The sequence below is a fragment of the Bombyx mori genome, chromosome 11 (assembly GCF_030269925.1).
Source record: "Bombyx mori chromosome 11, ASM3026992v2".
NCBI classification, from domain to species: domain Eukaryota; kingdom Metazoa; phylum Arthropoda; class Insecta; order Lepidoptera; family Bombycidae; genus Bombyx; species Bombyx mori.
In genome coordinates, this window is record NC_085117.1 from 16,896,094 (window position 1) to 16,923,727 (window position 27,634).

At 38.3% G+C, this 27,634-nt stretch overlaps 1 protein-coding gene and 1 long non-coding RNA gene across 3 annotated transcripts in view; one reads left to right on the top strand and one right to left on the bottom strand.

Annotated features, from left to right (window-relative positions):
• LOC101739984 (tyrosine-protein kinase Src64B) overlaps positions 1 to 27,634 on the bottom strand; it is a 100,741-nt gene that overhangs the window by 38,089 nt on the left and 35,018 nt on the right. The window contains exon 2 of one of the 2 annotated variants that reach the window (XM_038014057.2): positions 17,339 to 17,369. The exons of the other annotated variant lie outside the window; for it this stretch is intronic. The gene's annotated coding sequence lies outside the window, so the exon portion shown is untranslated. The remainder of the gene's footprint in view (positions 1 to 17,338; positions 17,370 to 27,634) is intronic. 2 annotated transcript variants of the gene reach the window in all.
• Positions 6,624 to 15,129, top strand: LOC105842528 (uncharacterized). Its single transcript, XR_002431571.3, has 3 exons — positions 6,624 to 6,944; positions 10,283 to 10,418; positions 13,926 to 15,129. It is a non-coding gene; the product is annotated as an uncharacterized LOC105842528 (long non-coding RNA).

The following is a 27,634-nucleotide window of genomic DNA, read 5'->3' on the forward strand; positions in this document are numbered from 1 at the left end:
AGCTGAATAGAGTAGACTGTGTTGAAATTTTCTTGTTTATTTCCCTACCTATTAGCTGGTAGCCTAAGAGTCTATTTCAGCTACGCCCGGACCGGTAGGTGAGCTCACGGGCTCAACCTGAGAGAATTTGCTAACACTAGCCCTAGCAAGAGTAGTGCTTCGCAAAATCTACCATCGGTTCGAAATCGTGACCCAATGAGAAGATCCGGCGAGAAATTCAGCGTATTGTGGGCAGCAAAAATCATTATGTGATGTCTCCGGCAACAATTAAACAACAGTATATGTTCACATATACGTCTACAATAAAAAATGTACCAATTTTCAATCCAATCAGAATTAACACCTTTTCTTCTTCTTTTTTATACTATATAATCACTCATTATGATAAATGATAGAAGAATCCCTCAAGTCTTGTAATTTTTGACATCAATTCTAACATTGGTTAGTTTCTTATTTGTCAAGTAAATTTTAGCATATAGTGGAGTATTATAAACTCAATTTCTAATTAGCTCTAACAATCATCGTTTAAAATCTTAATAATCCTACAGTGTGAGCCAGTTACGTTACACACGGATCTGGGATCGTAACACAGTTACGGCCGAACCGAGATAACTTGTTTGCGTCATTAGTACACGTGCATTAATCCAATTACAATTGCTTCAGGCATGTCACACACAGTTACTGTCATAACGTTGTTTGACTATATGACATGCACGTGTGCACTTGCTTGCGGTCGATCTAGCTTTGCGTTCGACCGCTACGATTATACGCTATGCAGATTACTGTTCCGACTTGTAGCTAGACAATTAATTGAACGCCTTAATGGACGAGGGCAATACGTTATTTATTTTCCGCTAGATTAAAGATATATGTGTCCTTAGTCCAATTAACGTTGTTGGATGTGACTTAGGACTTGATTTTGCATTACAAGATAAAACGGTTGATATAAGAATCAGAATACTCAAGACGAGAACCGAATCTATACTATAATAATAATAATAATAATATTATAAAGAGGAAAGATTTGTTTGTTTGTTTGTTTCGAATAGGCTCTGAAACTAAATTCTTTTTCCATTAGAAGCCGACATTGTCCTTGATGAACGTAGGCTACTTTTTTAAAAATTTTTTTAATTATTTTTTTTTGGTTTCATGTGTGTTTTAATGTTTCCGAAGCGAAGCGAGGGCGGGTCGCTAGTTAACTATAATTTGAGACGAAAACAACCTAGGGAAAATGAGCTAAAAGATCTTGTAACTTGATAAATGTGCGAAGTTCGTTCAAAATTTTCATCTATCACATCATAAATGTCTTGGCTCCAATTAAATGTTGAAACGGCAAGAATCGATCGTTAAGACGATAAGAAAATCAGTAAATAGTGAAAGATTTCATACTTAGAGACATAAAACATGAGGTCGGTCACAATTTAGTTTTATAACGGGCAATCCTACCCTTAAAATTCAATTTCATGAGACCCTTTTGCGACAGAAACAGGTAAAATAGCTGTACATATCCGCTCGAGCGCATAATACCAGTAAAATAACTATAATCTAAACAATTTATTTTATAATAAGCTATTAGTAACGAACAATAATATAATATATTAATAACGAAAAATAAGTAACAATGTAGGAGGAATTAAAAGGAAACTATTTGACTATGAATCTATTTTCCTTGTGTCAGAATGATGAGTTTACATAGATGCTATTATTTATCCGGAGTTTTTGTAACCTAGTGAACGGTAATCAAACTTTTGCTACTGTAAGTCGATACAACAATTCTGTATGTATTTATGGTAATTTGAGTTTTTCGACGAGATCTTTGAAGAAATCAATTATACATATTATAATATTACGATCGGGTTGCAATTTGTCAGCTTGAAGTTATTTATCATTGTTATATTTTATTGTTAACATTATGATGGCATTATGTAAAATAAAATCAAACCGGCTAATTTCATAATTTGCGTAAATTCTGACGTTAAGGCGTATTATATGAATAGGTACTACAATACTGCCTTTTTTACTTTTTTTTTTCCTTCCTAAGCTGATAGCTTTAAGAGGCTATATCAGCGTCGCCTTAACTAGTAGGTGAGCTCACGGGGCTCAAACCTGATGACGTTGCTAACACGAACCCTAGCAAGAGCCGTACTTCGCAGAATCTACCACCGGATCAGAAAGGCGGCCCACTGAGAAGATCCGGCGAGAAACTCAGTGGGCTGTGTCTGAGGGTTAATTTACTCGTCGAGCCCTTCTTCGCAAGCGACAGGTTCGACGAGCACGATGACCGGTCCTTTTTTGCAATGAAGCAGTCAAGCTTTGAAAACTGAAACAGTCGTTACATCAAACAATTGATACTTCGACGTCAGATACTGGTTGATAGTTATCACGCTGTAATGTCTACACTCTTCACCGATCCAGGCAATAAAAATATATGCTTAGAGGTCTTATTTAAGAATAAAGGACCTGTGGAAGCCCTTTTAAAATAAAATGGGGTTGATTTGAAATTCGTTTATGAGAACGGAACATAATTTCAAAATTTCCTCTTCGCACCTGTCTTCACTGTAAAATATAATAGGGCATCAAACGAAAATGGCAAAAAGCAATTACACAGAGAATACTTTGGCGCTTTCAATTTAATTAATCCTGCACCTCGAGACCGCAAAAGTGACGTCACCAAACAAAACCCAAACACACGCTCTAATTAGACGCTTGCTAATTTGAAATTGGGCGACATGTAAGCCTGCACGGATAGGTACCAGTATCCTACCTATATCTGCGGTGATGCAGACATGCATTCATGCATTGCGATTGGAAGGAAGAGAAAACCGTAATACAAACAATTGAGACTACGACCTCATTTCTTATATTGGGTGGCAGTATTCATGTATTGATGTCTATAGGCTCCGGTCATCACTTAACCACCAGATCGGCAAGCTCTAAGTATTCAATAAAATCCAAAATCGCCATATGTTAAACCTTAGAAAACTTTCAAAATTCCAACGTGTTTTCAAAATTACTACCTACAGGCGTAGTAGATGCAGCCGTCTGTAGGGTGCACCTGTTGTCAATACTTCACCGGAGTTCACATATCCAACAAAATAAAAAATTTAGGACACCTTTCAATATTAGATACAAAAGTCTCTCAACGGCATTAAATTGATTGGACTATCTTGCCCAGTAAACCACAACACTACATTCTTTTTTCATCAATTGTATGTGTCTGTAGGTGTATGTGTGTGTTTGGGTGTGTGCATGTGTGTGTGTGTGTTTCAAAGCGCGCGTGTATATGTGTGTGTCAAAGCTCGCGTGTATATTGTGTGTCTAAGCGCGCGTGTGTGCGTGTGTTTGTGTTAATCACACCTACATACCTAGTTTAATTGCATTATAGAACGAAATACTTAAACTTGATCCTATATGATTTATTACGAACAAAACGAACAGTTATCAGTCAAGCACCTGTTTCGTGTAAAGGTTATATTATCATTATTATAGTATTACAGACTGTTTATAGTTCCGAGTTCAACCACACCCTTTTAGGTTAACGGTTTATCAACACCTGCCCGGCAGGTCAGTTTCGAAGTTTCTAAATAATACATACACATTTATAAATACAACACGTTTTTTTTTTCGTACCTATTCGCTGTTTGCCTAGGGGGCGGGGGGGGGGGGGAATGTAGGTGAGCTCGCGGGCTCAACCTGAGAGAATTTTCTAACACTAGCCCTAGCAGTGCTTCGCAGAATCTACCACCGGATCGGAATCGCGACCTACTGAGAAAATCCGGCGAGAAACTCAGTGGGCTGTTGTTGCCTTTGGGTTAGTACACTCGTCGAACTCTTGTCGAGGACGGTGACCGGTGCTTGAGGGATCTACAAGCACCAGCAACTCGACAAAACTATATTGTGTTCTAACCGCTTTGTTTGTTCAATAAACGACTATAGAATCTTTGTTACCTAATTTTTAAGTATCGTATTGTCAAAGTCGTGAAACGCTACCTATTGTATCCGATTTCTCCCCAAGCTGTTAGCTTAAGTACGTTTAAGTCCCCCAAGAGTCACGGTCCAACGTTTTGTGTACAGGCCCCTCGAAATTTACACTTCGTATTTATGTATTGCGTTTCGCTTAATAATAATTTAGTTAATAAAAACTTGAGCATTAAATAGTACTGGAGGTCCCGCAGTAGTCGAAATTCGACTATAATTAATTGGAATTGTAAGTTTGTACACTATTATGATTGTATTTTATACTTCCATAATCACAAATTTCGTCAAGGCTATTCTTTAAAAAAATATTAATAAAGACAAACAATATTTAATTTTAATCTATTCTCAATTTGACCACAGACGTCAAGAACAAAAGTTTGACAATAAATAGTATGCATGCGTGTGTGCGTCAAGTACATGATAGTGTGTGTAATGTTTTTTTTATTGATTTCATAAATTTTTAGACATAATTTAAAAAATATTAACATTCTGCACTTCTCTATATTATCTATAAGTGTGGACATACTCCTCCGTCCGCGCAATTTTCGTAAAAAGGGATACAGAGTTTTTGCTTCACGTATTAATATATAGATAAGCCTTGCTGTAGTTAAATTTCGTATATGCATTTTACTAGTGGTAGAACCTCTTGTGAGTGCGCGCGGGTAGGTACCACCACCCTGCTATTTCTGCCGTGAAGCAGTAATGCGTTTCGGTTTGAAAGGTGGGGCAGCCGTTGGAACTATACTTGAGACCTTAGAATTTATATCTCAAGGCGGGTGGCGCATTATCGTTGTAGATGTCTATGGGCTCGAGTAACCACTGAAGACCGGGTGGGCTGTGAGCTCGTCCACCCATCTAAGCAATAAAATAAAAAAACACGGCATACGCTATCTTTAGTCCCTAGAGTGTTCTAGAAATGGTTATATATGTATGTTTCAGTCGGGCCAACCTTTGGCATGTATAAGAAGGTAAAAGTTAAATGCACGGGAAAAAGCTGCGTAGGTTTACGACCAGATGTCGACCTCCGCGAAATATTCCTTCGAGAAAAAAAACAAATTCTGTACTAGCAGCAAATACGAATATTTTTTTCAGGAGCTGAGAGCATGATCACGGATTTATGTTGTAAGCAATAAAGCAATGTTTTCTTTCTATGGAGTCGGAGCTTAAAGACGAAATTCAAATCGATAACACGGAAGTTAATAATAATAACTAGATGATGACTGATTTTTTTTGATAACGCCATCTTGTTGTGTCTTTAAAGCGGTTAGTTGCCCTCAATTAAGAAAAATAGTATTATTATTCGCCAATAGATGTCCGGAAGAGTTGATTATTGGAAACACGAATAAAACAACATTTTCTGAAAATAAATCGTAGCTAGATCGATTTATCGCCCCCGAAATCCCCTTTATACTAAATTTTATGAAAATCGTTGGAGCCGTTTCCGAGATTCAGATTATATATACAAGAATTGCTCGTTTAAAGGTATAAGATTTTATGTTACGTACTATTCGGTAGATTAAATATTAGTATTGGCGACGTTTGGAAATGCACTCAACATTTTGTGTTGCGAATAGCCATACTTGCAAAGTAAAATACATTAATATAATTTTGGTAGGGAGTTGACATTGAGTTTTGTATTATTTTATATCAAGGACATTTCTCTTTAAAAATACATGAGTTAATTATGAAATTAGAAGAAAAATACAGATCAATTTCAAGTTAAAGAATTTTTAAGTTTTATAAGAACTTTCATTTATACTCATGATTTACTGTATGATGCAGTGGTGATTACGAGTAGTAGCGAAACATTAGACAGTGGATTATCGTGTAGTTCATATTATATATTTTTAATTTTTTTATTGCTTAGATGGGTGGACGAGCTCACAGCCCACCTGGTGTTAAGCGGTTACTGGAGTCCATAGACATCTACAACGTAAATGCGCCACCCACCTTGAGATATATGTTCTAAGGTCTCAAGTACAGTTACAACGGCTGCCCTACCCTTCAAAGCAAAACGCATTACTGCTTCACGGCAGAAAGAGGCAAGGTGGTAGTACCGACCCGCGCGGACTTGCAAGAGGTCGTACCACCAGTTAATAGAAACCCACACAAACACAAGTAAACACATTTCACGGTTTAAACGCTAATCACTGACTAAGCCTTTTTACTAAATTCACGTTATTGCGGCCGCGCCAAGGTTCCGAGGCTTCCTAAAGCGACGAGGCCGACGCTCCTAAAATCTAATAAAAGCGTAAACGCAAATGGATTCCGAAGAAATCCGTGACCGAACAGCCGTTGATACTCGTGAATAACTTAACACGGTGGACCGATGGACACGATTCGCATCACGATACAACTTTACCACAATATGCACGTGGAAATTATAATCAGCAACGACTAAATCTATATATTAAAACGTGAAGCAAAAACTTTGTATCCCTTTTTACGAAAACTGCGCAGACGGAGGACTACGAAATTTCTCACACTTATAGAGAATATAGAGAAGCAGTGCAGAATGCTCATATTTTATTTTATTTATGCATTAATAATACAATAAAAAAACATTACACACACTACCATATATTTGACACATATTTAAACTCTTTGTTTACTGTCAAACTTTTGTTATTGCATAAAGTCTGTGGTCAAATTGACAATAGGTTATTATTGTTAACTTTTAATTTAATATAAATTATTTATTTATCTATAGTGTAGTCTTGGCGAAATCCGTGATTTTAGAAGTATAATAATCTTCGACAACAGAAACATAATAATGTTCAAACTTATAATAGCAATTAATTAAAGTCGAATTTCGACTACTGCGGGACCACTAGTGTTTCATAAATGAATCATCAAGCATTTTGATGATGTCTATTCTATATTAGATCTTATATCTGGACCCAACCTTCGATCCGTGCTATGGGATTACTTCACAGAATCAATAGACGCGAAGGAGTCACCCAAGCGTGAGTAAGCGTTGCAATATGCAAGTTATTTTTTGATTTGAAATATAATAAAGTCATATCATACATATTTCAAGAATTTTACATTAGAATTGTAATTAACAAGAATTTGTGAGTATCTCATTAGTTTATTATAGTTAGAAAATATTATAATTTATAATTACTTATTCCTCTTTGAAATTTCAATGGTCGTGACGGAGCCGAGGTCACGCAATAAAATGATAATATGTTATCTTCGATAATTGATTACATGGATTCTATACGTTTTATAGTTTATGGTGTACAAACTTGGATTGGTTCGTTAAATTTTTAGAACAGTTCACTACGAAAACTAGAAACGGACTGCAAGTTTAGCGTTGAGTCAATAATTATCATAAAACCACGATTTATTTATATACAACAGAACGAAACTAAAAGATTAGTGAAAGTTTTGATAAAGGAGATACATTAGAATAAGAAACCGTTCGTATAAAAATAGTTTTGTCTGCTGATAAGTTACGGACTCGAGATAACTCCAAGAAACGAGTTTCGATAAGTTTAGGTTAGAAACAAACATTGACAATAACCTTTTTCAACGCGTTGAAGCATCACGTAGACAAATTTAATAAATACTTATAAAATATAATTCTAACATAATAGCTGCGATAGATATTGTTATTGCGAAACATAATTTAAGCTTTATAATCGAAGCAAAATGTATGATTTTTTTTTTATTGCTTAATTGGGTGGACGAGCTCACAGCCCACCTGGAGTTAAGTGGTTACTGGAGCCCATAGATATCCACAACGTAAATGCGCCGCCCACCTTGAGATATAAATTCTAAGGTCTCAAGTATAGTTACAACGGCTGCCCCACCCATATATTTTAACCTTTACCAACGTCATGCTAAAAATAACTTTTGTCTTTTTAGGTTTATATCTGCTATTTTAATTAACTAATTCTCTGACGTCCAGGATAGCTTTGTAGTAGAGTTTGAGTTAGTATACGAGGTACATTTTCAAAGCCGTCGAAACCAGTAAATAAACACAGACAGTGTGGGGATCAAAGAGAGCCCTGTGGGGGTACCTAGAATATTGAAGTGTAAAATAAAGGCTTCACATCGTCCAAGCAGACAGTATTTCTCGAATGAGCGCGGCCATTGCCCGTTCTTGAACGTTGGACATATACAGGGTGTCCCAGAATGAATGGATAATCCTGAACAAAAAAACACCGCCAAAAAAATCTCAAATTACGTATTTTTTTTAAAAAATTGATATTTTCCATACCTACTGGTGTGCGTTTCTGGAATATACAACAGCTACAAATAAATGAAATCCATAGGCTTTTTGGTGTTATAATATTCAACATGGACTATACTGAGGAATATGCAGGAAATCGTATGAGTAGCTAGTGTACTTTTTTATAAAAGTTAATCTGACCTTAAATTTTAATCGTTTGGTATTTTTTTTTATTTTGGTTTATTTTAATTTGGGTACTACCTACGTAAGAAAATTTTTTAATTTTTTTTTAGTCCCCAATAGCTCTACTATGAGGTGTTTCAGGATTACCCATCCTTTCGGACACCCTGTATATTAGAGGCCGAAATAAAACCCAGCATTACTTACGGAGGCGTTTTCACAATGGTCTCGTGTGGGTGTTACTCCTCGTTCGTTTAAAACGTAAATGATGTTGTTCTGTATGACTTTTTGATTTGTCTGTATTTTAAATATATCATATTTAGTTTCAAAAACATCATGAATTCTTTGAAAATCACAACGGAGTTTTACCTGTTCAAAATATGTATTCTGTTATTTCCTCCCTGGATACTAATGATATTTATAAAAATTATAACATCTACTACCGCTATTGTCTTCTTTTATTACTAACTAATTGTTATGAGAATTACTCACGAGAATGCCCATTTTTTAGTTTCTTTCAGAAGTCCGACAAACAACCTTTCTGACTAAAATAAAATCACTACATAGTTTAAAAAAAAGTCGCTTTCTCTGTCCCTATATCTGTCTGTCCCTATGTATGCTTAAATCTTTAAAACTACGTAACGTATTTTGATGTGGTTTTTTTTAATAGATAGAGTGATTGAAGAGGAAGCTTTATATGTATAATAACATCCATTAAATAGTGGAGAAATCAATAATACATTACAGTTTCCGAAGCGAAGCTAGGGCGGATCGCTAGTATTTTATAGATTCAAGACATACAAGCATAAGCGTTTGCCTTTTTATTTGAATCATTTAAGTCTCTCGTATTTTGGTGGAAACAGGACAACATAAAATATTTTCGTTTTCAAAAACATTTGTATTTTCAGTCCGAACCGTATCGTTTGTTCTCTATCATTTTTTAGCACGCTTAATCATATAGATTTATGTTTGTCTCTCTCTTAAAAGTGTCACTTTTTGCATAGATTGATCGAAAAACCTATTATATCATTACCTCATAATGACACTAATCATCGAAATACAACACTACTAATGAAGGATCTTGTATTTATTTTCTCGAAACTTCATATTATAATACCCAAGTTTTTATTATAAAATTAACTAGACATTATTTTATTAAATAATTCACGTAACGAAATTCCCAAGATACCCATTGTATTTTTCATCAGCAAAAACTTTACTCATTAGTTTACGTTTTCCTTAAATTATATCTCATAATATGTTTCGTTTCGTGACGTGGGTTCCAATCATGGAATGAATAATTCACAAACGTAATTATGGACAGATCGCAGCGTATTCAGACGAGAGGAGTATTTCTATTAGTCTGTTTGTCTGTTATTCTAAGGAAACGATTATGCGATCCATCTTCCTCAGGCCACTGCAATTATTTTCATCTCATCATTCGCTTGCAGCAGTTTCATCACCTTACTACGCAAGAGGACCTAACATAATAGTGCTATCCTTTTTTCCTACCTTTGCTGATTAGACTTCAGAGGCTATTTCAGCTTCTCCTTGACGTGTAGGTGAGCTCACGGGGCTCAAACCGGGTGTGTTGCTAACACTGGCCCTAGCAAGAGCAGAACTTCGCAGAATCTACCACCGGATCTAAAACGCGACCCACTGAGAAGATCCGACGAGAAACTCAGTGGACTGTGTCTATAGGTTAATTCAGTCGTCGAGCCCTTCGTCGCAAGCGATGGGTTCGATGAGGACTGTGACCGGTGCTCGTGGAACCTAAAAACACCGTTAATGGATTAGAAGGATCCATAATGACTTGTTTAGGGCGACGGCGACTGTTTACCATTCGGTCTACAGGATCGGGCATGATGCCATGCTATTAATTTTTTTAAAACGTTTTTACTATCTATGTATGTACGTCACGGATATTTTGAATATCGTTTTCAGAGACTTCAAGACGTTCTGTTAGCTTGGAAATATATAAACGCGTCAAGGACTCATGATAATACAACAATTTCGCTCTAATATCCTGATCCAGCATCAACAAGAAGATCAACAAAAGATGACATTAATTTTTATTTCGGTATGCTATTTAAGCATGCTTTTTTAGTTTTTAAGCTACATATAACATAAGCGTCATGTAGCCAACACTCCTTATGCCGAGTTTACATTACGAAATGAGTGTCATGCATGTTGAGCTCAGTTTCACGAATGTAGTTTCGATATATGCGAAAGTAATTTCGTTAAAAAATTAGTGTCGCAAAATCCACAGTATCGCAGTAACCATGGCGCCATCACCATCAAAGCTATATTCTATGCTATATGCTATATTCAATGTAGCTAAAGAAATGAAAAGAAAAAAAAGTTAGTAAATTCGAGGATGGTCAACAAGAAGGCATTTAGGTGCAATGAAGTTAGTCTCTGAATTAGCAGATGAAGATCCTGAGAGTTATAAAAACTATTTTCGAATGAGTGAAGATAATTTTGATTTATTACTATAGGTGTTTCGGGACCCTTGTCATTGATATTCATTAATAAGATCTATATTTTTTTCTGTACTCCATCATTGGTTTGCCATTTTCAACGCTTGAAGCGCGTCCGAACTAACAATACACACGTCCGCACAGCGCAGGCCCTTTCGCGACATTAGTTTCACGTCGCGTCTTCACTATGAAATTAGTTGCATGACACTAATTTCACCAAAAAATCGCGCAGGGCACGAAACTAATTTACATGCATGAAATTAATGCATGCATTACGAAAGTATTAAATCACACGTGAGACTGTTGGTAAAACTAATGTCACGAAATTAATTTCACGCCACTAATTTCGTAATGTAAATTCGGCTTTACAATTTGAAGGGAACTGAGGCAGTATGCAAGTGGGACCTTCAGGTACGAGGTGAGAGTCAGAAGGATTTAACCACAAATTGCATAATTCTTATTGATAAATTAATAAATGTCGATTTTTTATAGTGTCGCTATTTTGAAATATAACACATATGAAATCGTAAGGCAATAATAATAGGTCTTCACCTATGTAGTTGCGATTTTACAGTACTGGCAATTTGAAACGTAATTTATATATGGCTGGCAATAAATTTTAAATCCAAATGAATTTTATTTTAGTAATACGGAATTCTATTTTCAAACTCAGTTTTTTTTTTTATTGTTTAGTGTTTTGTTTTTTTTATCTTTGTATCTTTTTATCAATATTGACACAAATAAAAATACGAGTAATGTTCGGAAACTTCCGAAATAGAAAATTTGCTCTAAAAATTAAGCCCGTGGTCGTCCCTAAATCTAGTCAACAACGACAAATCGTCTTCTCGCATTAAAAGTGTACAATTCCCAAAAATATTCGAAATTGAGTTAATATGCGAAATCATTTGGTATCACCAGTATTTTTCTTATAAATACTGTCAAAAGAGCGTAGTTTAGTTTTCGTTTTTTTTTTTGTTCACCTATATTTTGACTACCATAACAAAATTAATACATAATTTAAATTACACATTTAAAAGACAGATAATGTAACTGGTAAAAAAAAAAATGTTGCAAAGATGGTTAATATTAAATTTCACATGTTAAACCTTTAAAACACTCTCCTGTAATATTAGTAAGTTTTCAGATTATACAGTTTTAATGCGAGAAGACGAAATGAAAGGCGATACATAGTGGAAGCTGGCGATATTTAATCTATCGCTGACTTAGCAACTGCTTTCGGCGTTAGCATCAAAACACTATTGGTTCATTTGCGTTGCTTAACCGACATAGAAACGAAAGGGTTTATGTAGGGTTAGAGCTGCTAATACATATAACTAAACGCCTCAACCATCATTCCGTGGTCGCGTACCATCCAAGGCTATCTTCAAATCTTTGACATGTCTACTCATGTTTATCATGTTAACAACGTTTTTTGCACCTTTGATTAATTTGTTTTACACCAATTAATTATAGATAAAAAGGACTATAGCACTATCATATTACGATAACCAAATATGTTTCATTTCTGGTTAATCGTCATTCAATCCAATACATTAATCTAATTTATATAGACAGTTCCTAGAAGACGCTAAGCCGTTCAAAAATAAGGCATTACGCGCAACGCATCGCGTCTAATACTGTAGTTATAATCAACTAGCGACCCGCCCTCGGTTCGCTTCGGAAACTGTAATTTATTATTGATTTCTCGACTATTTAATGAATGTTATTATACATATTCCTCTTCAATCACTCTATCTATTAAAAAAAACCGCGTCAAAATCCGTTGCGTAGTTTTAAAGATTTAAGCATACATAGGGATATAGGGACAGAGAAAGCGAATTTGTTTTATACTATGTAGTGGTGATTACTATTGCAACATTTTTGCAAATTTACCGAAGAAGTCATTTAAAGATTAAAATTTGAAAAAAAAAAATATTACAAAAAACCTTCTTCAGACATTTTAATGGAATAAATTCAATTGAAGTTCAATTAAAAACATCGAACTGTTTTTGCCAATGCTAAATAAAATGCACCTTTAATTATAAAGATAAATGTCGCGTATTAAGCGAGATGATGCTTAAACAAAATAATATTTCGCCTTTCGATATATATACATACATATACATATTATTATGTAAGTATATTTGATCCGTATTCTGTCTAAGTTTGGTTTTACTTAGCTTTCGTATTAATTACATCAAAAGATTTTATTAGTTGGGAATAAGTTCATATTGTTGGTTATTGTTTAAATCTCACAACATTGAGATCTATCATTCCGAATGACAATGGGTGGCAACCCTACTGTACGTTCTCACGGACTGGACACAGCCAGTCGACGTTGGTCGGCATCATACGCTCAATTACACCGCTTTGCTTCGTCGAGATTCCAAAGTATCCACATATTTACTCGATTACGCTCCGATATGATGCCACCTTTTCCGACCTATGCTCTCCTGGTACCTCTAACAAAATTAATCGAACAGGTTAACCGAATCTTATTAAGTAACAGCTGTGACAACCTGATGGGAATATAGTTTAATCTGCCGCGAAATTAATGCAGCAGCTGTGGACTAAATAATACGGCTTCATTACACGTCGTAACGGAAATCAAAAGAAATACGACGACAGCATGTGATAAACAAACAAAACTAGGCTATGTACATTTTACATTTTTGTGCTTTTTTTATTTATAGGGTGTACTCCAACAGTAATTTTAATTAGATTAATTAAACAGAATTTCAAACCTAGACAAATTTCACCATGGCGAGTTGCTCACCCACCACATAAAAATAAAATAAATAATAGTTTAAAAAAGTAACAAATTACGATTTTATAGAAAATCCGACTAAAAAATAGAAACAAAATTTTAATACATTTTAATTAAAAATAGTGTAAGAAAAAATTATGTTATCGTAAAAAAGCGTGAGGTACTTTTCAGGATATTATCAAAATAACCCTTCTACTCATATCTGTTCATAAAATATTTACAACTACTTAGACCATTCACCCCAGATTCCGTTACATACTAACATACATACGTCTGAAGCTAATAAAAACGTATTAATATATACGTAGTGTATTTTATAAATGCCTTTTATCTACCACAGAATCTAAGAATAAGAAGGCAATGGAAACGCAACATTTGGAACAAGTTTAACTCTCCCGAGGGGCGAGACAACATCTGAAATCACTGCGAATAGCCGAATTACCACGTTTATGGCCCCGGACATTTCCCGAGCGAAGAATGTTCGAAATGCGAAATCATTGCAGCGAATATGTGCGACAATTTACGTAATTTCAAAATGTTATTATCGAAAAAAAAAAAAAAAGCTTGTTCCCTAACAAGGAATCTACACTTGTAACGAGAATTCGTGTAAAGTACGACTCAAGAGGCAATTTGCGAAAGAGGAAACAATAAAAAAGGCAATTCGCAAAATTCGAATACATTAAATACAATTATAAGTGACAATTATGTTTGAGCACCATTAAAATAAGGTCGGTATAAGTGCAGACTCATGAAAATTCGCTTCGAAGTGATAATGGCTATGGCGGAAAAAAAAAAAGTAAAACTGTTTGTGCATATCGTTTATAAATTCTGTGGTATTACGTTCTTCAATTGCTGGCCTCAGAGGTAGACAGAGGGACGCTACTAATTCATTATTAGATTCGTGACCTTGGACCGTTATTATAACGGTAATTATTAAAATTTGTATTTCCAACTTAGTATTGGAAGAAGCTCTTACGGCTGACTTGATGTTGAGCGGTGACTTGGGCCTATAGGCATCATAACCAGAATCCCACAGCTCACATTGAGACATAAATATTAAGTTTCAATTACTTTCGTACAAGTGCCCTGCCCTAACATTCAAATTGGAGCAAGTTGTCTTCGTTTTAGTAGAATATGAACTTACCACTTTTAATAACGATGAACAAAACTACGAAGCATTTATGAATCGCTATGAAAATAGTTTTTGGTTTGTTTAAATTAGTATGGTTACGGATGTGATTCCATTAAGCCCTTTATTTCTCGAGTATACTCCAGCAGTTATTTTGTCAATATCACAACACAGTTTAGGCATGGGTTTATAGATCATATCATATTTTTGAACGGATATTACATTAATTCAGTAATTTCTATTAAAGAATCTATTATTTTTCTTCGTTAGAATTCAAAAAGGAGAAAAAGCGACTTCAGGTCGAAAACAGTCCTGTAACCCTTTGATTATTTCTAGTAAAATATTGGCTACATTACTCGTGATCAAATGTTTCTATCAAATTTCAATAAAGCGATAAGGCGTTATCTTAACAGAATGTGATTGGAAACATCAAGAACCAACCACTAAGCTAATTTTCTCGACATGGTATTTTTTAATATAACTACCTATATGTCATTTTTTTTTTTTGTATTTTCAACGAATGCTCGAATCAAAGTGAAAATTGATATGAAAACATTGATACGAATTGAAAAAGACATATAATAGAATAAAGAAATATGAAGTTTGAAGCTACCATTGATAAGGATTCATGTCTAATAATTATTAAAGAAACACGCCTTGTCTAATATCATAACAATTAGCATATACTTCTCCATCCCTTAGAACGTGAATTATAGACAGATTTATCGCAAGTTATAAATCACAAACTCTAACCGAGTTTTCAGCAAAATTGAGTAATATCGAACGGTCAATAATATACCCTCTCGATTTACTCCAAACGAGACCCATCGGGCCTCCGGCGAGCCTAATGGTAACGTTACCCTCACCGTGAACAAGCCGATTCTATAAATTGCTCCATAGGAAATGTGGTTGAAACAAAGAAAGCTCACGTGCTATTATACCAATTTGTTTCGTGCTCAAGTTGAAATGTGGGCGGTTTATTAAGGTTTTGCTTATTTTCCAGACACGTTTAATGAGTTAGGTAACTAACTGATGGACCGTTGTAACTTTTTATGAAATATTATTATTATTATTATTGGAGTTCAAATTTGCGCAGTGAGATTAAACTAGAGATATTGTGAGAACGATTATTTTGGATTTTTATATTAACTTTGCGCGTTAAATAATTTTAAGAAGTTTGAAGCATCCTTTACCTAATGGGTAAGACGCCCGATGTACGTAATCATACGCACAATTTTTCAAAGTAAGAAGCGGTGGTATTCTTTGCTTTATATATTTTACAATAGCTCCTCCACAATTGAGACTTCGATCTTATGATTCAAGGAATAACGGAGATATTCGCATTCCGATGTCTGTTCATTAACAATTTCATCACGCATCGCATCAAACAAGCACAAGAAACGTGAGAAACAAACACCTAGTCGCAGCAAATCACGGCAGTTCATATTATAATCACTGAAATTGTATCGATAATACCCTTCGGACCTTCACCATTGTCCATCTTGCCGGTTATGCTATTTTAAAATCAATTACATGATTACTTGTTACTTTTTCACTTAGAGACCATTCGCACGAACGCTTTTTAAAAAACATTCGATGCGCGTTATTTTTTACTTGACGAGCCATTACTTCTAGAGCGCTTTTTTACGTTGCTATTTTTTTAATTGTTTTTCGCCGCACTTCGAAATAAATCAGCGTGCAGAGCGTCAAATTAGTCTTCGCCTGTGCGATGTCTAGCTCAGACTCAAGGTATATTTGCTGAGCATAGCAATTAATATTCAAATCTGATCTTATGTATAAACATTTAGAGTTAATGGAAAAAAATCAAGAGCTCTACAGCCTTACCTTATCATATCGATCATCCACAAATACATTACAGTTTCTAAGTTGTTTTTTTACAAGTAAAAATCGCTATGACCACTTGTGAACACTCCTGCGAAAAACGCCGTATAGTATTTAGTCCATTCCTTCATTATCAATATATAAACATTCTCGTTCAGTTAATTTATTATGGGATGTGGTCAAACATGGGAATGCAAGTGTTATATATTTTTCGATTTCTAAATACTTTCTCACGGCGCTTCCGTTGCATTTTGAGACTATTTTTATTTTTAGTTAATCATTCCATTACTTAGTTGCACGTAAAGACAATATTATTTTTATTTTGAGATCAAAGACAGCAAAAGTGGGGATAAGGAAAAAGTAAAAGAAGCATTAAAGAGTCCATTTTAGGGTTATTTTTTAATCAACAGAAGTAATTATCGTAGCAACAACCAAGGTGTTCGTGTCCAGCACCAAGCAAAGGTCTTTAACACATAAAAATTCAATTAAACTCGGTAATATTTGAGGTCAACGTACGTAAGAGTTATTAGTTACACAAGGATAGTCGCGTATGGCCGTTGATGTGAGGCAAATCATAAATAAGCTTTAGAATTGTTTAAAAAAAAAAAGAAACCAGTTACATTGAACCCCACGGATCGCTAACTCTGAAGGAACCAAGCGTCTCTGAGCAAGATAACGCGTATTGAAGTTAATACACGGACGTTGTTATGCTATTATTACGCGAAAATCAGCAGGTCGTTTGTTTTCTCTTAAAAAACAAAAGTCCAATATCAAAATCTCACCAGTTCGCAATGAAGTTTACATGTCGCGTACCTGAAACAATATTTTAAACCAATTAATATCCGAAACATTCGCATTTGAAATCGACGATAGTGCAATTCTTAATATCTACAATGAAGAAGGACAGCGTTTGTACTTTCAAAATTTTGCTTTTAAAGTTCATCACGAAACGTTAACTCAATAGCTCAAATAAAATATAGTTTCTTAAGACGACCGACTTGTACGATTAGCCAATGACTTCTTTATGTAATTAGCATGGCTCTTGCAAAAAATCTTCACGCAAAATCGGCTCTCGACCATCGATACGAAACAATGGACTCAACCGAGATAACAGAAATAGATAAACTATTTACGAAACTGTCCCGATATCGATTCAAATTACAATCGTAATCGGCGGAGTAAATAAGCATACTGTTTTACAAACAAAGGCTTGTGTAAGCTCATTTAATAACTCGGAAGGATTGTAAACTCGATAAAGATTACATCGCTTCGTTTATTCTTCTTACTACGAATTTTTTTTTTTTATTGCCCTCGTAGGCAGACGAGCTTACGCCCCACCTGACGGTGAGTGGTTACCGTCGCCCATGGACTTCAGCAATGCCAGGGGCAGAGCCAAGCCGCTGCCTACCGCTAAGAATCTTCAAGTATCGATGAAAAGGCGTTTCGATTCTACTCCGGTGCTCGTTTTGATGTTCGGATGATAAGTCTATTTCGGTTAACGGGTACTTAAGCGAGGTCAGCGTACGACAAACACCGTAGACGGTCGTTCAAAGTTTATGGTGTTTTATCAAGGTACCGTTGGACCAAATCTGGCTTTACTGCTGTTGTGTATACAGATACATTTCCGTTACAATTACATGATCGCGCTTATTTTCCTGCGTTATAAAATGCACACTGAACAGTATTCACGGCTGCCTTAAAATCTTGTTACGTACGCCCCCCGAGTGTCTAAGAATAAACGCGCACTATTTTAAATTCCCAAAACGGAATGTTCACATTTCAATCATCGTTACAGGGAGCGTCAATTAATAAGCAGTCGTCATTCTGGGCCGGGGCGTTCTTCTAAAAGGCTACATCGACCGAGCCCTTTGATGTCGCGCTCGAAATGATATAGTGTGAGCCGAGCGTTCTTTATCTCAGTCACCGATTGCCTGATTTATCGTCGAAATTTAATTCAAAACACGTTTTAGTACAATAAGATCTTCATCCTCATCTTTATATTACGAAATACGGTAAATTTAGATTCTTATAAAACTTAAAACCATAACTAACGTGAAAATTAAACAATTTTACGGTTTAATTTCGCATTTTTCATTTTAATTATATTACACGTTTCGAATACTTGACTTACTTCGTAGTCGCAAACGATACAATAAATAAAAAAATAAATAACATTTTTTTTTGTGATTAGATGAAAACCTAAAAGCGGTTGTTCTAAGACGAGCGAAAACCGCAGATTTTTTTATTTTTTTTTTATTGCTATGATGGATGGACGAGCTCACAGCCCACCTGGTGTTAAGTGGTTACTGGAGCCCATAGACATCTACAACGTAAATGCGCCACCCACCTCGAGATATAAGTTCTAAGGTCTCAGTATAGTTACAACGGCTCCCCCACCCTTCGAACCGAAACGCATTACTGCTTCACGGCGGAAATAGGCGGAGTGGTGGTACCTACCCGTGCGGACTCCCAAGAGGTCCTACCCCCAGTGATTACGCAAATTATAATTTTTTGCGGGTTTGATTTTTATTACACGATGTTATTCCTTCACCGTGGAAGTCAATCGTGAACATTTGTTGAGTACGTATTTCATTAGAAAAATTGGTACCCGCCTGCGGGATTCGAACACCGGTGCATCGCTTCATACGAATGCACCGGACGTCTTATCCTTTAGGCCACGACGACTTCAAAATTCAAAATTATATTATTACTAGTGGTCGCGCAGTAGTCGAAATTCGACTATAATTAATTGAAATTAAAAGTTTGAACATTATTATGGTTCTATTGTCAAAGACTATTATATTTCTATAGTCACAGATTTCGCCAAGAAAGACAAACAATATTAACTTATTCTCAACTTGACTACAGATTTTAAGCAATAACAAAAGTTTGACAATAAACAAAAAATATGTGTGTGTGTGTGTGTGTGTGTGTGTCAAATACATGGTAGTGTGTGTAATGTTTTCTTTATTGATTTCATGTATTTTTATGCATAATCTCTATATTCTCTATAAGTGTGGGAAATTTCGTACTCCTCCGTCCGCACAATTTTCACACAATTGTCCGTAAAAAGGGGTACAAAGTTTTTGCTTCACGTATTAATATATAGATTAACTTTTTTTTAAACGTGAATTATACCACTTCATTATACGTATTCATTTGTAGGTGCTCTTCGTCGCTGTAATTGAATTTTGAAGGTAGAAACGCCGCGTCAATGCTTTCAACTGAGGCACAAGGGTCACGCGCTGCTAATTATCTCGGCAAACACAACTTTCGACCAAACTACTGCTTCAAACAATACTAAGAAATTCCTTAGAACTGCCGTACCAGAAACCGTTCACACAACCATTGTATCGAAAATAATTATCTATAGGTACTCACTAATAAATAAAGCTGAAGAGTTTGTTTGTTTGAACGCGCTAATCTCAGGAACTACTGGTCCGATTTGAGAAATTCTTTCAGTGTTAGATAGCCCATTTATTGACAAAGGCTATAGGCTACAACGTCACGGTAAGACCAAGGCACAAGTGGAGCACCAATAAAGAATGTTTCTAAATATTTTCACTTTCTACGCAATTGAAGTGGAGGGTAAAGTTTAGCGTTATGCCAAAGTAACTATTCCACGCGGACGGAGTCGCGGGCAAAAGCTAGTATATATATATATCTATAAAATTTATATTTCCCGTTTTATGGTTCGTGGTTTATTCGTTCACTAGTCGTTTAATACGATTGAGATGAAACTTTGTATAGTTGTCGTTTTAATTTCAGACTAGCGACCCGCCCTCGTTCGCTTCGCTTCGGAAACTGTAATTTATTATTGATTTCTCCACTATTTAATAGATGTTATTATGCATATAAACCTTCATCTTCAATTACTCTATCTATTAAAAAAAACCGCATCAAAATCCGTTGCGTATTTTTAAAGATTTAAGCATACATAGGGACAGACAGATATAGGGACCGAGAAAGCGACTTTGTTTTATACTATGTAGTGATTCCTGCACAAGAACGCAAGATAGACGAAGCGTAACTAAAGTATTTTATATACTTACTCATAATCACATAAAAGCAGTCCAAATTCAAGCAGTGAAAGAGAAAACAAAACAAGATTTAAATGCGAGACTATAAATAGTTTATGGGTAGCATCCTCGCCCGCATGGGTTACACTCATGCCATAGCATGATAATCCGGTTTCATCCGAGTTTTATTACCGCCCTGTGATACAACAAATTAACTAATAGCTACATCTGGGTCGTTAATTCGGCTAATTCACAATCTGATTCACACCAGCCATTTGATATCGCTAATATAATTCGTTCAATTTGACTGTAATTACATTCTGATTCCACGGCAATTACTATAGACGTCTCGACTGTATTGGTTCAAAGTCCGTCAAAGACAAAACTCTATGTTATTGTTGTAGTCATAGGGTACCTCGCTGTTAGATAAGGCCCTCACAAGTTGTCTCCACTTCACCTTATCTTGCGCTTGCTCCCTTTTCATTCCGTTTTTCACAGTGCGTCGCCAATATTTAATGGTGGTAGGACGTCTTGTGAGTCCGCACGGGTAGGTACCACCACCCTGCCTATTTCTGTCGTAAATGCGTTTCGGTTTGACAGGTGGGGCAGCAGTTATACTGTTAAAAGTGAGACCTTACAACTCATGTCTCAAGGTGGGTGGCGGCATTTACATTGTAGATGTCTATGGGCTCTGGTAACCACTTAAAATCAAGCGGGCCGTGAGCTCGTCCACTCGTCCAAGCAATAAATAAATAAATAAAAATGTACAGGGCGACCAGGTCTTCTCCTACCACACGGTTGCCAGTCAAACGCCATCGATGCTGCGTTGATTCCGCAGAGCCATAGTGTAAGTATAGGTATTATTAATCTATACTAATATTATAAAGAGGAAAGATTTGTTTGTTTGTTTGTTTCGAATAGGCTCCGAAACTACTGGACCGATTTGAAAAATTCTTTTTCCATTAGAAGCCGACATTGTCCCTGATGAACATAGGCTACTTTTTTTTTTTTTTGTTTCATGTGTGTTTTAATGTTTCCGAAGCGAAGCGAGGGCGGGTCGCTAGTTAATCTATAATAATATTATAAAGCTGTAGAGTTTGTTCGTTTGAGCGCGCTAATCTCAGGAACTACTGGGCCGATTTGAAAAATTATTTCGATGTTAGATAGCCCATTTATCGAGGAAGGCTATAGGCTACATAACATCACGCTAAGACCAATACAAGCAGAGCACCAATAAATAATGTTTTAAAATCGGGGTTTTAATCCCTTTTGAGAACATCCACTGCGTGCGCTGCGGAAACGGTTAAGGTTTCGCTAAAGTAATGTATGAGAGAATTATTTCCCTTTAAAAGATCTAAAAAAAAGTCCGCCACGGCATATGTCTATATGTTAAGGTTAGCTCACAATAACGTTTTTTATGCTAACCAAATTTGTTCTAAAATACAGCCTTATTTGTGAACCACGTGGACGAAGTCGCGGGCAAAAGCTAGTACAAAATATTCCTATTCATTTCAATTCTACATAGCTGAACATTTGTTATCCTCAGTCTGTCCAATACACAAATAAACACGGTAATAAAGCCGTAACGTCCGCAGCGAGATAAATAAGTGTCCATCACATCGGATGTAGATGTCTGATGACCTCTATCTTATCGTGCCTAAACACCGCGATTACGAGGCGGTAATTGCTCTTAGTTCCGACAATCATCACCGCGTTACAATCAACAAGTGTCTTAATGTTAGTAATCATGTGGGCTCTCGTGAGCGGCCCATCAGTGGCGGCGCTTCCGTTAATGCCACATAACATAAATACATGGTGTAAAAACACATGTAAACACACAATGCGGTCACGACTAAGATTACGGTTATTCCATTTGTTTGTGAACAAGAAGGCCGCAGTGCTTGAAATTGTATTTGAACGTGACATCCGAATCGTATGTCTGTCTCAGTAAGCAACCGCACAATTGAACCGATGTGCCATCAACTTTTCCATATATTTTTTATTATATTTTATTTTTTTATTGCTTAGATGGGTAGACGAGCTCACAGCTCACCTGGTGTTAAGTGGTTACTGGAGCCCATAAACATCTACAACGTAAATGCGCCACCCACCTTGAGATATAAGTTCTAAGGTCTCAAGTATAGTTACAACGGCTACCCCATCTTTCAAACCGAAATGCACTGCTTCACGGCAGAAATAGACGGGGTGGTGGTACCTACCCGTGCGGACTTACAAGAGGTCCTACCACCAGTAAAAAAACAGTTCTGATATTGAGAAAACAGTCTTGGCCATCGGATGGTTTTAACGTATATTCGTTATTGTAGTTTCAACGAAGTAAATTCCCATTATGCCAAATTATTAATGATATTATCTGCTTTATGCTGCTTATAGCCTAACAGGCTGTTACAGCTTCTTGCGTACGGATAGATGAGCTAACGGGCTTAACGTGAGAGGATTTGCTAACACTAGCCCTAGCCAGAGCAGCGCTTCGCAGAATCTACCTCCGGATCTACTACACGACCCACTGAGAAAATCCGGCGAGAAACTCAGTGGCCTTATCCGAAATAAGTGACTGGCCATTTACTACAGAATGTCTTTTCATGTTTTAAGTTCGCAATTATATGAGGGCGTAGGGAACACATGTACTTTAACTGGATTACTGTTGTTTAATTAGACAACTTTTACTATTTAAATTGATGACATAACAAGTGTACACGGAAAAGATCAGCACATTTCATATTGTGTTATTATTATTTTACATTATTATTATTGGTACGTATTATTTTAGCGACACTTTTGTATGATTTACAAAACAGCTTAACGTTGTAAACTGTGATTATTCTCCAATATTATCTTTCACTGTTGTTATACTTGATGGAATATTGAGGCGTCACAAATTAACATGATTTGCTCGGTTATTGGTTTTTATTAGCCAAGGGTTTTGACGTACGTGTTTAATTTATTACCACAATTAATTAGTCATTTAACGTATTATTAAAACGCGTAGAAACTAATACGCTAATATATTCGATCGACCACAAACATGAATGGCAAACGTGTAAGCTCTGATAAGGAGCATTAAGTGGTTTGCTTACTCCACTTGAATCACCACACGTCATCTCGGATCCTCCCGATCCACTAACCCCTTGGCCACAGCCGAGAGCGGTGCGAATTGCGGTGCGTCGTGAGGCGCGGCAAGCGGGAGCAGCGAAAACAAATGGTAGACAACCTATGAAGTATGCCACAGCTACTGGCGGTGCGTTTTGCGGTGCGTTGCGAGGCGCGGTGAGAGGTGCGTGACATCTGGCGGCGACGAGCTGCGCCATGTGCGAGTGAAACAAATGTTTTTTTTTTTTTTTTTTTTTTTTTTTTTTTTTTTTTTTTTTTTTTTTTTTTTTTTTTTTTTTTTTTTTTATGATTGAAAGTTTACTGGTGGCCCGAAGGCCTTTCCAGTTTCACCAGGACAGGTGGGCGAGCAAAGGCTCAGCCAAGAGGGGTGGGATTTGCTAACAACTGCCCGAGCGCCTCCGAAGGAGACCTAACAACTCAAGAGCAATTGTTTCGCGAATGAATCTACTACCGGATCGGAATCGCGACCCGCTGAGAAGATCCGGCGAGAAACTCAGCGGGCTGATGCATGGGTTAGGTTGCACGTCGACCTCTTTGTCGAGTTCGACGAGTACGGTTACCGGGGTCCCTAAGCCTGCCCCTAGTATTAGAGCTGAAGGCATCTAATGCAAAGGTTATTGGATCTGATGGATCCGTAAGGACGTGTCTAGGGCGTCGACGGTGACTGGCTCCTGCATGATCAGGATTCGGGGAGTAGTCAGCGGCGGCAACGATAAGGCGATTATCATGACGCATAGCCTTATCGAAGTATCGTTCCGACGCTGACTTCATGTATTTCCGAATTGATTCGAGGCCCAGGTCGTCGTGTAGGTCAACGTTCCTCACGAACCACGGAGCCCCGACAGCTAACCTGCAAAAGCGGGATTGTAGGGATTGGAGGGTGTCTATGTGTGTGCGGGCCGCGTGAGCGAACACCACACTCGCGTAAGTCATGACGGGCCTTATGCAAGTTTTGTAAAGTGTCACCTTGTTCCGAAGGGACATTTTACTCCGCTTACAGATCATGGGGTAGAGTCTACCGAGAATAAACGCGGCACGGTCACGGACTGATTTTATATGCGGGCGGAATGTCATCGATGCATCCAGGGTAACGCCCAGGTACTTGACCTTCCTGGCCCAGGGTATGGGTTGTCTAAAGAGAGTAATCGGGGGTGTGAGATTCCTCCTCCTAATCCGGGAGGAAATCCGTGTGGAGCTTCCCCTCTGAAATAGCACCGCAGTACTTTTCGCTGGGTTGATGTCTATGCGCCATTTTCGGAACCACTGTCCTAGGGCTAGGGCTGCGCTCTGAAGCTTCTTCGCGATTAGGGACTTATTTCTACTAGAATAGTAAACAGTCGTGTCATCGGCGAATAAAGCTAAATGGGTCGGCGGCGACCGGGGAATATCGTTGACGAATAAGCTAAATAGGAGGGGTGAGAGGACAGAGCCTTGCGGGACTCCAGCTGTGAGAGGTCGTGGGGAGGAGCGGGTTCCCTCGACTCGATATCGAAAAGAGCGGTTCGACAAGAAGTCCCGTATGATGAGCACGAGACTATCCGGCACGCCCATGTTGAATAGTTTGAAAATCAAACCATTGTGCCAGACTTTGTCGAACGCTTTTGCGACGTCGAAGAAGAGAGCTCCCGTGTATAACGGTTTTGGTCGATTAAGCCCCACAAGAATGTGCTCCGTGAGGCGGTGCACCTGTTGAACGCATGAGTGATTTGTACGGAATCCGAATTGTTCATCGATAAGAATGCCCTTGGATGAGACGAAGTCTCTGAGGCGTTTGTAGAGCAGACGCTCATACAGTTTGCCTAGAGACATGAGGAGGCTAATCGGGCGGTAGCTCGTCGGATGATTTTTTGGTTTACCGGGTTTATGTATGCCGATAACGTCCGCTTCTTTCCACACCGCGGGAAAGATACAGTTCGCCATAGCGGCATTGAAAATAGATGCCAACATCACGATGAGTTGGACGGGTAGAAGTTTAATAACGCGGTTGGATATACCGTCGGAACCGGGAGCCTTGCGAGGACGTAGGTCTTTGATCAAGTCTTTAACTTCCATCGGGGTGACGGGTGGTAACGCATCAGAGGGTGGCAAGGAGGCTCTGCGTTCTACCTCACTGTCTACTAATTCTACATGAACAGGGTCCACGGATTGAGTGCTGGGCGTGCACTGGGTTTGCAATGTATCGGCCAGCAGCTCTGCTTTTTCGTCATCATCGAACGCCGCGAGTCGGCCTGAGGGGCCTACGAGGGGGGGCATAGTTACTACCGTATCCGATTTGAGAGTACGAGCTAAGCGGTAGTAAGACCTTTGGGAGGGCGCGAGTCCTTCTAAGAAATCAGACCATCTGGCATCTCGGACTTCGGCGATGCGAGACTTTACGTCGCGTTGTAGGGCACGCATTCGAATACGATTTTCCGCGGTAGGATACCTGTCGTAGGCGCGTATCGAGGCGTTCTTAGCTCTAAGGAGTTCCCTAATATCGTCGGACAATTTGAAGCGGTGAAGGAAGTCCTCCGCTACAACTTGTTTCGATGACCTATCTAATGTCGAGGTGATGTGTGACGTTAAGATGTCTATGGCTTCAGCGGTATCCTGAGGAGACGGGATAGAGTCCGGGTTAAACGGGAGCGATGGTGGATCAGATTCAGCCAGGCTGATGCCCAGCGTGTGCCAATCCACCACAGTCCTCGTGACGGGAACGGAATCGGGAGCGCGACCGAGCTTCATAACGACGGGACGGTGGTCTGAATCTAACTCTGAAACTACTTCGATCGAGTGTAGGCGCAGAGTTACGTTTTTTAATAACGCTATGTCGAGTATATCCGGGCGATGCGCGATATTTAGCGGGTAGTGAGTCGGGGTTAGCGGAGCGACGATATCGAAGGCGAGATCATCGACTAACGCGTCAAGCCGCCTGCCATTCGGGGTTGTGGTGTGTGAGTTCCACCTGATGTGTTTACAATTTAGGTCACCCGCCAGAATGACAGAGCTCCCCATACCGAGCAGCGCCTCGATATCACTGCTTAGAACGATCTTATCCGGTGGAAGATAAACGGACGCGATAACGATCGGCGCGTGTCCCGTCAGTGAGATTCGGCACACTGATGCTTCGATATTAGCGAGCGCGGGAGGATCGAGCGGGACGCAATGCAGGGCTCTTCTATAGTAAATGACGGTACCACCACCACGGGCAGAGAGCCTGTCGTTCCTGACCATGTTATAGTTCGCGATTTTAGGGTCACGGCGCGCGGGCTTAAGTAGGGTCTCCTGCACTAAAAATATATCAATTTGGTGGTCACGCAAAAAGTCAGAAACCTGATCACGTTGATTTGCGAGACCGTAAGCGTTAAAAAATCCTATCGTTACGGATAGGGGCTTTATTCTACTTATATACGCCATTGATTACCGGCGGAGTGAGGGGAGGACGTACGTATTTAATGACGCGTATACGTCGGCGTATTCCTGCACAACGGCGATAAAGTGTTGTGCAGTGGAGGCAGCGCGAATGGCGTCGCCCAAAGCGTTAACGCGCTCAAAGTTGATCGACTGAAAGAAGTCGATCGCTAAAGCGAGATTGTCGGACGCGGTCGGAGGGCAAGTCGCGGGAGAGGGACGAGTCGCGGGGGCGGGACGAATCGCGGAGGAGGGAGTTGTAGCCGTGTTCGTGTACGGCAGCGGTTTTGCCCAGGCCGAGACACTGGGCACCGCCGCCGGAACGAATGCTGGCTTAGCCTGCGACGCAGAGGGTGCCGAGGCTTTGATGTCTGGGCCGGAAGCTCGGAGGCGGTTTTGGCGGGCGACGCGGCGATTTATTTTAGGGGCTCGGGGGCAACCACGGTAATTCGCGGGGTGACCCTGTGTTCGACACAGGACGCAGCTAGGCGGTTCCGTCGCGGTTTTTTGGTCGCGAGCGCAGAGGGCCGTGGCGTGATC